This window comes from Calidris pugnax, unplaced genomic scaffold (genome assembly GCF_001431845.1).
Source record: "Calidris pugnax isolate Ruff unplaced genomic scaffold, ASM143184v1 scaffold326, whole genome shotgun sequence".
In the NCBI taxonomy this organism is placed as follows: Eukaryota; Metazoa; Chordata; class Aves; order Charadriiformes; family Scolopacidae; genus Calidris; species Calidris pugnax.
Window position 1 is genome coordinate 2072737 of NW_015091265.1, and position 12035 is coordinate 2084771.

Genomic DNA, 12035 nt, shown 5'->3' on the forward strand with positions numbered 1-12035 from the left:
TGAGCTTCCATAATAGCTGACAGACTTTTTTAAATCACAGAGTTAGATGTTACTCAACATGACAACATTTATTTCCAACTGCTCCATTTTTTCCCAGTGTGCTATTATTCCATTTGAAGTTTGACTTTTCAGAGGGTCAAAAAATACAACACTGGGGTCCTTTGATACCTATGCTCTCTTGCTCTGATTGTGTGTGCTATTATTGTTTCATTAGAACTAAAACCAGATAACATTTTATGACACTTTATGATAAAAGTGGAATGCAATCAGAAAAGTTAAATAAATTATGGTGGAAAAGGAGAAAGATTGCACCCTCCTCATATGCAGCTGCAGAGATTTAAAGCAACTCAGACACACAAAATTCTCAAAAGATCCTTCGTTCATTCTCTTGTGTTTTATTTATGATGTACATTTTAAATGGAAAATTATCTAAGAATTACAAGTATTTTTCTTATATGCAGAAAGTCAGATTGCCAAAGCAGCATAAAATTACATACAGTAGGATGGGGAATAAAGAAAATAAAAGGAACCATGTCAAAACTCTCTGATACAACCCCCCAAATAACCCTTAAATTCTCATAAAACAGAGATTTAATTTTTAATATCAAAAGACTTTCTAGGACTATGAATTATTGCTGTGAACCTTGGAAAACAAGACTTCTAAGCTCCTCTCAAATAAAAACAACCCCTCTGATGTATTTCTGAACACAAAGCAAATCCTACTGGGGTCCTGCCATTTATATCGATGTATATTTGGAGGAAGTGAATAGAATAAACAGTTTGGTGGCAGATGCTGTGAAAAACGGTCAACCACTAATAACTAAACTGGCAGCTGTTTTAAAGCAGCTCTGAGGTTTATTTTGAGTAAAGCAGTCCTCCCAGTGGAGGCAGATTTGCAGGCAGGAAACAGGCAAGCTTGTCTAAAAGCAAAATGAATGTATCATTGGCTCTTTAGTCACCAGGCAGCTCGCTACTGACGGTCAAGCTATCACTGCCATTAGCTCATTTGGATTTGGCTCATGTTCTCCTTGTGTGCAATCCATCACTTGTGATGTCCACATGCTTTGACCAAGGTTCACCCCATTCATTGTACATGTATTAACGTGCAACACGTATTTACATAAGGAAGAAAAACATATTATTTGCAGAGATCCTCTTGAAGTGGATGAAGAACCTTCACAGGTTCCATGAGAGACACTGAAAACATTAGAGTTTTCTTCTCTGGTGGACTCTCAGCCATGCGACTGTCATGCTCTGAGGCCCTTATTGAGTGGGGAGGCATCTATGCATTGCCAAATCAATTGATCACTGAGTTTTATAGTCTCAGTATTGCCATGTAAGTTAGCTAGTGAGTCAATAAACCACCTTCTAAAAATCTGTTACTTTTGTTCTTTGGCTTCATGAAACAACATCAGCTGAGGCTGTCTGGTACTTGTCCAAAAAAGTTAGTCTTAGCTACTCCTCCAAAGTGCTGTTGAGGTTTCTAAAAGTTCAGGGTGCTTGCATTATGTAGGAAAATACAAAAAAATTTTCCTACATAATGTAGGAAAATACATAAAAACTGAATCACAGAATGATATGGGATTGGGAGGGACCTCCAGAGATCATCTAGTCCAACAACTCCCAGTATTTGTATATGTGGTATATAACAGCAGTGTTTGAGTTCAATGTAACTGAAATATAAATAAATATAAATAAGAAAAACTGAGGGACATCCCAAAGTCAAGTCAGTAAAAATAAATTCAGATAAAGGAACACACAGTGAGTGTCTATTCCTAAATTTGTAAATACTGTTATCATGCCTTTGTAGTATTTCTGATGTTGTCAAAGGGAGATCACTAACTATCTTCAGTAAGGCCTCTGATTCTGATAGTTTTCTTCTTAATAATTCTAAGCTGAAAACAGTATTGGTGTATTCTATTTCCTGTTATCTCCTAAAAAAGATGACCCATTAAAATAGAGCTGAATGTTTTCCCTTTTGCCATTAGAAATAACAGATCTGTATAATTTACAGAGGTGTCTTCCTTTTAGTAGCTATATATAGAATTAACTTCTAATTGTGAAAATATTTTTCTGCTTAATTATACAACAAAGAAAGGCTGGGTTGAAATAGGATTAATATATCTTGTGGTTAATTAAACATGAAGCTTCTAAGGAGACCACTCCAACAACAAAAGCAATTAAGACTTGGTTATGTATAGGGCATAATTAGGCAGGAAGTTCTTGTAATCCCAAGGACTAAGTTTTAAAGTATGCATTCCTTTAAAACAACCCGTTATCTGACTTATTTTAGAGAAAACTATCAAACGTGAGCAAAAGCACTGTGAACTCAGATACCATCTCAGCTCTGTCCTGATGTCAAAGATGAATTATAGATTAAAAAACATGGCTCTGTTCTGAGAAAATTTGCCTCTATTTCTATCTTTATGCCTGTTGAGTAAGTCTCAGCTCCTGTGAGTATATGTACATGCAGACTCAAGCCCAAAATCAGTTGGGAAATTCCCACAAGAGCATGTTCTGATACTCCATAATACAAGTCTCAAGGTGATCTTGAACAAGACCCAGATAATTGAAGAAATGTTTAGTTGCAGTATTTTTGTGTCTACTGTGATTTCCCTTTTAAATTCTCCTTCTCTCTTTCTCACCTTTTCTGCTAAGGTTTTTCTCTTATGTCATGTTTTCTGACAGGAGAACTGCTCTTGCGTTACTTGAGGATCAAGCAGGATGAATGTTATTAAGCAGAGTGGAAAGAGGGCCTTGCACAATACATTGCTATATAGACACACCTGAGTTAACATGGAAACCAAAATCAAAAAAGCCAAGCTATTAAGTATTCTGCTGAGACCAACACTAAACTATGATCGGGATGTTATTAAGGAAAAACACATGATGAAACCAATGAATGGTCTCAGATTCAGAAACAGCAAGGGAAATATCCGTGTCTACTTTATGTGGTGCTTTAGCACGCTGAGGTATGATTTTTATTTTTCTGCTCCCTGTTAGGTAAATGTCAGCCTGGTGAGGCACATTTCCTCGTCCTCTGGAGAAGGCTGGAAGGTAGTTTATTGCCTTCTAATTTAGGTTAATTTAAGGTTCCTTGTCCACCACTACTTCTTTGTGGTTTGGTGTCAATTCCACTATTTACTTAGCAAAAGAGATACGAGCTCTGTTCACTGTTTGCCAATCTAGGAACCAATCTGTCCCTATCCACTATATGTAGGGAACACAATAAGAAAACGAATAACAGATTTTGAACAAACATGTTCTGAAGTCAATCAGAATCTTGTAATACAGCTTCATTGCATTTTTAAAGTAGCATAAAGACTAAAATCATATGAATACAAAATTGAGAGTCCTAGTCAGTGAAGAATAGCTTTCCAAGACCTTTGTATATTTTAGTCATAAGATCTTGACAGGTACATGAAGAAAATATAAGTGCCTTGCTTAGTCAAGAAGGAACACTTAGGAACAAACGCTCAGTGCTAATAAAAACAGCACACTCCAGTTAATAAAGCATCGAGCTATCAGAAAACAGAACTAGACTCAGTTCCACTCTGTTCTTTTCCTTTCAGCCTGCACTGGCTTTTGTCTCATCTATTTTTACAGCAGGTATTTTTTGATGCTTAAAGACACTTGACCTCGTCAAGGCGGCTTCATTTCTCTCCATCATCTGTATTTTCTTTGTCATCCTTTTGTCTTGTTGAGACTGAAAGTGCTGTGAGGCGACAACTGTGTCCAATTGTGCTTGAGTCTAAAACCAATTCAGATGTAGCTATGAAAACAATTAACAGCTTTATTAAGAAAAAGTGGATTCTATTTTGAAGCACTGCCATGGAAGAAGAAGGCAGGCATAAGAAACACGTTTGCATCCTTTCCATCTCTATTCCTATCTAGCCAATTTTGTAGCCATTCTGTTATTTTAAGAGACAAAATGTTATTTCAAATCAATGGAAAAGCTAGGTAAAACAGGCAGAAATTTAAGACACTGAAAAACTAACATCTTCCATTAAAATTTAATGCACTCTATTTTGAGAAGGTGCTGCTATTGGCATCCAGTAAGAGCAAAATTTTCACTGTAAATACACAGTAACAAAAAATACTTCAGACTCCAATCCTATGGATATCAAAATTCAGAACAACCAGGGAGCTTTTGCTTACACTCCCAGATTTTTTAAAGCAAGATCAAAACCTGTTATTGTAATAGGAAATGGGTCATTATTCAATTTAACTTTCATCTGCAGGGAAGTGATACACTGAGAAAAACTACAAGTCAATAAGGGAACTGACAGTACTCCCTTGCAATGCTTTAGAGCTAGACATGATTGAACTGTTTATGGAAACTTCGCAAGTAATTTTTGTTAGTGATGATGACTTTGTTATGTTTCAAAGATAGGCTCTGGAAGGCTGAGTTAACCCCTCATTTTTTACTGAAGGCTTAATAAGAGAGTAGGGAATATAATTCACTGAAAAGGGTACGACTCTCTGCAATGAAACATTTTTATCCTGTAAAGTCTTAATCTATACCTATTTTTCAGTTCAGATGGACTCTTTCTTTTGTATCTGTTTATGAAGGTGTTAGCATGCAAATTTTTATCACGGGAAATAATCATGCTGTATCTATTTGTTACCTATTTCTTAGACACCTCACAACAAAGAGATTCTCTGCCTGTCCTTCTAACAATCTCATTGTATCTAACCAGAGTTAAAATCAAAGATTCTACCAAGGCTTTAAACTTCACTACCTATATGATAAAATAGAGCCTAAATTCTGCATTGAAAAGGCAAAATAAACTAAGATTTTATGCTCCCTTATTTAATTTCAAGGCTTAAATTCAATTACTACTATAAACATTTCCGTAAAATGAATTGCAGAAGAAAGCTTTGCAAAGTCAAAAGCCATTTAGGAAGGGCAAGGCTGAAATGCACAATTTAGTAACATTATTAATGTGAATAATGCATTTAACTCGAAATGATTTTTGGGAAAAACTGGGTTAGAGAGTGACCTCTGGAATGGCCATCAAATATTTGCTGGCAGGTGACTGCAGCTAGGAAATCAAGGCATACTTCTTAATAGCATTTCTCTAAGCTATATATCTGTTAGTAGTGTTAAAAAAGCAGTGGCAACATATGGAGAGATCAGAGTTTAAAAAAAAAAAAAAAGAATAAAAAAGAAAAAGAAAAAAGGCTTGTTCTTCATCTCGAGCTATACAGTTAAAAGAAAACTTAAGTCTATGATTTATGGGCAAGCGAAGAAGTCAGTAAAGTGACCTGTTTGGCATTCTAGCCCAGGCAGTGCAAAATCAGTAAATTCAACAGTGTGCAATTTAGAAGTGGGTCCCTCTCTTAACCTGCCTTTGTCTTTGACTAAATCACTCAGAACTGTTTGTACATTACTTCCTTATTCTACACTGTCTTTTTTTTTAGAGGGAAATTTATCTATAGTGAGTTTCTGGGAAAGTATGGGAAAGGAAAGAACCATATTAATAATTTAATCACAACCTGTCCTGTTATGTTTCTGCATCCTGTGTACTATCAGACTGTGTGAACAGAATATTACTCTGTGAAACTCCTCATCTACGTAAGCGTAAGAGTAAAGAGATGCCAAAGCTGAGCGTCCAAGTTCTTCAAGCAGAAAATGGCAGCTGCCTTGCCAAGAACCACAAGAAAAGGAAAAGATGACTTTGAGTTAAAAGGATAAAATGACCAAGATTGACTGTAAATATCTTTCAGTACCCCAGTAAAATGCATGGCACAAAGAAAAGTTAATCTCCGTACACCTTGTCTTTTGCCACCTGAGATCTGAGAACTCACTTTTCTGCATGTGAGAAATTACAATTAAAAAACACTACCACCTTTGCATCTGGAGAATTGAGAGAGACCTTTTGTTGCTGCACATGCAAAGGACATTGATTTGTCTCCCGATCTGTTGGTGATGCCTTTGGTTTATTGAAGCTGCAGAGAAAGATACATGCCCTTTGTTTATAATGTGTTATAATTAAGCTTACAATTCCTATAGAAAACAGTATCTTTCAAAGACTAATCTCAACACACTGCTTAGCAGTCCAAGCCTTCTAGAAGTCATGTAACTTCCTCATTATGTTAATTACTAGATTGGTCTTAAACTAACATTTTATCCCATTCCAATTTTTGGTCTTTCAAGTCCTTATTTAATTAAGATGTTGTTAAGCGTGGTTGTTTTTTTTTTTCCTTCCAGAATGTGGGTGTTAAAAACAATCTTTAAACTGGTGGCCAGGCAGAAACCACTTATTTGGCTACTTTAACCAGTATTGGTCTTAATGCTTGCTTTTCTAACAACACAATTCAAAAGATAATTAGACAATGCACACAATTTTCTCCTTATGAGGTGTTTTCAGCATTTAGGAAATGCTACAGTGTAGTCATTTCCTATGTCGTAAGCCTCTGCAAAATTCATTACAAATAAACAGGTAAATATAACAAAGAAGAGGAGAAAAAGGCAGGTGCGATAATAGACGAGAAGCAAATACCCCATTAGAGATAGGAAAAATCATTCCTTTTTTTTTAGTGATGTCAGAATGAACACCAACATTAAAATAAGCTCAGTTGACCGATATGAGATGAAAAATAGTGTTCTCATCCCATATTAAAAAACGGGAAGGATTCACCTCACGTAACTTTCATGATTCAAAAATTAATTTTCTAGTTTAAGCTAATTGTCTATCTCTCTCTCTGTGGCTGAGTAAAGGCATATCTCCAGGGTGATTCATAACAGGAAACTTTGGACACTGACTCGGGTAGCATGAATTATTCCCTGATAGTGCTATCCTTTTCCCATTGATTACAGAAGGACCCTAAGCAGCTTATTAGAAGTAAATATCTATAAATTGCATACGTAAATTTTATATATAGGACTGATAAAATTAAATTTTGCTGTAGTTTAGCCCCTTTGCATCAGGTTGTACAGCCAATAACTTGGTGAAATGCAAAAAAAGGTCTGGGTTATCTCTCTAGGCTCATGTTAGCTGTGTTTGCATGAGACTGCTGAAGCTGACACAGCATTAGGCATCTTCTCTTAATCCTCATTTATCTTAGAATTTAGACAGTCAGATAACTTGTGATGGTGGTGCAAAGCACAACAGGTACTACTATATGGTTTTGTAAATACCAGAGAAAGGTAGCACAAAGTCTCCTTTCTGTAAGATTACTCTGTAAGAAAAACTGAGTAGAAGTGTGGTCTGGTTTACCCTTTAAATAACTCTTTCTTTTGATCCCTTAGAAGCTTAAACACTGTAAATGTATGCTAGACAATGAAGATACGTAGATCCTTTGATGGCATGACACTTTGTAGGTAGAGATGGTCTTGCGCATATGTGACCAAAAGTGAATAAATATTTGGCATACAATTCTGCCTTTTTTTTTCAACCAAGAGACTGTGATGTAAAAAAGAGGGTAATGTATTAGACTGAAAGAATAAGTCAATTGCAACCCTGAGACAATTGTTTTCTAATAGCGTTAATTAAAAATCTCAGCAATATTGTCTAATACTGGAGATTAGGTTGGCAGAAAAATAACCAACCCAAATGTATTATACTCCTGGCAATCATCACATTTGAGAATCGTGTAGGTATATATGTAACAGTTGCTTTGCCAATCTTCAAACAATCTGCTATCTTTATCAGCAACTGTTTTTTTTCCCCTAGTAGTGTTTAGATGATTCCATCACATAGCATCAGCAAGATAAACATTAGAATAATACATTCCTTGTTGCAGCCACTCTGCTACTTATGGGAGGGATGATTTTCTTAACTCTTCTGAGCTCAATGGTAACTATACAAAAGGACTGTGGATAAACTCTGTCAGGTTTACCACTCATGCACGTCAAGCTGCAGAACCTTCCACTAGCTTTGCAGCAAAATACAAGCTAAGCAACCAGATGAAAGTCATTTTTGCAGAGAGTAAGCTGTTTTAAAGTCTCAAGTGCAACTAGAAACATAAAGCTGCTGCAGTGTTGCTGGTGACCTGAGGATAATATGGAGATATAAAAGGAACCTCAGCAGGCTTCCAAGATGGGCATCCTTTTCATCCAGCTGTGCTCTGTAGAGATACAGACTTTCAAAAAAAAAACCAGCACCAGCACACCACCAGTTTTAAGATAAAATGCTACCAGTATCCATGTAAAATTATAAAGTTAGAACTTGGATAACATACAAAACAATTTATGCAAAGGAGACAGTTGAGTGTAGAGAAGAAAGCTCCAGGTATTTGGAGACACCAAATGATCAGGGATGCCTCAGTGTTGAGGAATGCTGCAGAGGATGCTAGATCAGAGAAACAGCACTAGAGAAATTATTTGCTGAAGCACCAGGCAAAGGACAAACGGGTGAAGGCATTAAACTGCAAGGTGTTGCTGTCCTTATTAGGCAGTGAGAGAGAGTGGGAAATCAATACAATGACAGATATGGCACCTCTCAATGTAGCAGAAATAAGGAAATATTTTAAAACACCACAACTTAATTAACAGTAAACAGAGAAAAGGCAGCTTAAGCCACTGTCCTCATTTCATAATTTATAACTGCAGAAAATTATTAGCAGAGTGGGAATGGGTTTTGAGGAAAAAATTAATTTCTTTGAATTGTCTTGGTTAGGTTTCTAGTATTGGGTAGGAAAATGATACACAACATTGAAAATCTGTATCTGAAAGATCAGTAGGAATAATTTTCAATAATCTTTACAGGTTCAGTGCCTCATTCTGAGCATAAGCTGGGAAGTACTTTAACATTTCCTTTAATGTCAAATAACTGAAGAAATGGTAAGTTGGGTGACTGGCTGGAATGCTCCTGGAGGAGCAGAAGCACTCTCCAAGCTGGGAAAGCAGCCTGGTCATGGTAGTTCAGGAAGACATCATGGGGAAAGCCTGTGAACTGGTTCAAGATAGTAAAAGATGCTGACAAGTAAATCAAAATAATGAGGGAAAGTGGATGCCTTAAAGGAAAGTGAAGTTTAGGCTTTTCTGTCTTTTCTCAGTAATTAACCTGAACTGCTTTACCTCACTTAGTTTATAATAAATTTATACCTAATTATGGGAAACAAACTGTTACTTATTTTTTTTTCTTCTTAATTTCACTTCCCGCCTCCCCCTTAATCTTTAATTTTATTCAGATGATTTCACAGAAGTATCTCCGAAAGAGAATCACTAAAGTAGAGAGAGTTGCTAGCACTGATTGCTCACATTGGATTTCAACTGTGATGAGTACAGAGGCACTGAAGAGGTAGGAATTAATGGAAACTCTTGTGCTATGAATTAGGCCAGGTAACTGACATGGCATCTGCAGCATCTTCTTTAAAGTCACAGCAAGAGTGCCCTTGAGCAAGCATGCTGGGGAATTCAGACCCAGATTATGACTGAGCCACAAAAGTAGGATTTTGGTCATCTTTTACTTCATTATTATCATTAACTTTTCCCCCACATCACAAAAAGACTCTTCCATTACTAATAGAGGTGCTTGGTGTAAAGGAGTGTTGCATGGGGAACTTGGAGTTCGTGAGTGAAAAGAGTCTAGATCAAACAGATTTTTTGCAACACCAATAAAGTGAATATACTTCTTGATCCCTAAAATGTACAGTTTGTGTGTGGAACCACATACCACTTCATATTCCTGCCTCTGGAGATCAATTATGGCTGTAGCAATCCAGAACACGTTGAAACAATGAGTGTACTCGTTAATGGCTGCATTTTTCAAACACATAGAAGATTCAGAATTTTCCAATTTGAGAGAAAAACAAGTAAACAAACCCCAGCTTGTGACAGAGAAGAATTTATCACTAGGGTTCATTCAAAAGTGCTGTAAACTGCCCATAAATAGCAAGTAGCATTTATGCATGATGCAAACATCACCTCTCAGCAACCATTATCACAGCAGGTGCTCTGAGATGTATGTCAGCACACAAGCTTTTAAGCAGAGGAACAGTTGATAGCAATGGCATTTGGGTAAGGATCCTCCAAAATAGCTGTAAGTCAGAACAGACCTGTTCAAGTCATCCACATACGACACACTACAAGAATCATTTTTAAAGGGATTCAGTATGCTTTTACCCAATTTTATAGGTTTTCTAGTGAAAATTACAAAAGATACAACAAATAAGGCATGTGGAGAAAATTCAAAAGGCATGGAAAGTGAACACAGTGAAATATTATATTAGTAGGCCAGCTACTTTAGAGAAATCCAGAAATCTATGTTTTTAAGCCTGTTTTAGAGTACCATGGAATCACTATAGGGATTATTCCTTGTAATAGGCAATTGCTGAGGGAAAAAGGCATACAGATAAGTTTGTTTCCACATGGTCTTTCTGCCAAATGTGTTTTGACTAAGTTCTACGGAAGCAGCATGATGATTAAATTGCAGTCAGTGTGTTAAAAAGTTGTAATACAATACAGTATTTTAAAGGAAAAACACAACTGTCAACAACGAACACACAAATTTAAATGACAGGCATGTCTGTCTTACAGAATCGTTACTTAGACTTGAAGTATGTGAGTCCATCTCTACTCACAGACTGAACTCAAAATTATCAACCTACAACTGAAGTTAACAAGCGACTTAGACTGAAAAAATAAAAGGATTTGATGCCTCCTGGTTTTTGATTTTATTTGTTTCTTTTTCAAACAAGAAATATTATGATAATCTTTTGGAGAAATATTTTAAGTATAATAACTTCCAGGAAAGGGTAAATTGCTTACATTCCTGCGAAGATTCCCACATTCCTACATTCAGTAAGAACTCACACCATATCCATATGATAAATGAACTAAAAGACAAAAATTTCTTCACAGCTTTCTTTTCACCAGATTAAAAGACGTATCTCTGATACTTCAAGGACTTACAGAGAGTCTGCAAATTGTCAGATTAAATTTGCTGTTCAGGTAGATTCAAACAGAAAACTTAGAATAGAATGGAAAGTTTTAGAATATGAGAATTTACTCTGCAGCCTCTTGGCTTCTGTAGTTAACTAAAAATCCACTGTGACCCACAGGAGAAACAGCACACCACAGGATATTTCTGCAAAGTATCTGCACACCCTTAGTTTCATGATATCACTGATGGGGCTAAAACTGGCTGTGCTACACCTGCCTTTCTTTTACACGAAGAAAAATTTTCATCTGCTTCTCCACCATAAAACACAGCAATAAAATTTTCCTCCTCTCCAGAAGTTACTAACTGCTATTTCAAAAAGCTGCTCTAAAACATCTTCAGCAAATCCCAGGACCTTCAGTTATTCAAAAGCTAAATAGACAAGGCAACTGCTCCTTCCTTTCAGAACATGTGTAAACTTGGGAGAAAAGATGTAATCGTATTGCTAAATTGCTTAGCAACTGTAGGTAAAAAAGCTAATATGTCATAATTTATATATGAAAAGATTGCAGCTGGTTAGTAGCCACGTCTAGTGCTATTGAGGCTTCCCACTGAGAACTGCACTGCAACTGGCAGCTGACTCAAAACACTGCTGTTTTCAACAGTTCAGAAAATGTAAATGTGTCAGTGACTGGTCAAATAGTCTTCCATACCAGTGATTTATTGCAATCTTTCACGTTAGCACACTACTGATTTGTATAAATCACTCCTAGGCTGAAAACAACCCCTGTGCACAGCTTTATAATGAATTCATGCACTGAATCAGTATTGCTAGCTTCAGAGCAATGTTGGAAGGTAATTTTGAACAGTCTCAATTAGACAAAGATAATTTCTATGGGCCACACCTGCTAATGTGGATGAAGCTGAAGTAGATGTGCTTTTTCAGGGAGCTTTAGAAAGAAGGGGGGAAAAAATATCATGTCTCTTAACAAAAGAGGAGAAACTATCAAAACAGACCAGCAATTACCATTCGTGTTCTTTAAAAAAGGAAAATTCATGGCTGCTGCACAACTTGTAAGATTTGGCTAGTGGAGATGAAGGTTTCCCTGAGCAGGGTCTGCAACTGAGGTACCAAAGACATGACGATCTGTGTGGGCTTTCATAGCTTCATCATCTACAGGTGACAGAGCTAGGGTGGCTACACTC

The 12035-nt window shown here is 36.5% G+C and overlaps 1 protein-coding gene across 1 annotated transcript in view; it reads right to left on the reverse strand.

Moving 5' to 3' along the window:
* EDIL3 (EGF-like repeats and discoidin I-like domains 3) overlaps positions 1-12035 on the reverse strand; it is a 187898-nt gene that overhangs the window by 37466 nt on the left and 138397 nt on the right. The window lies entirely within an intron of this gene.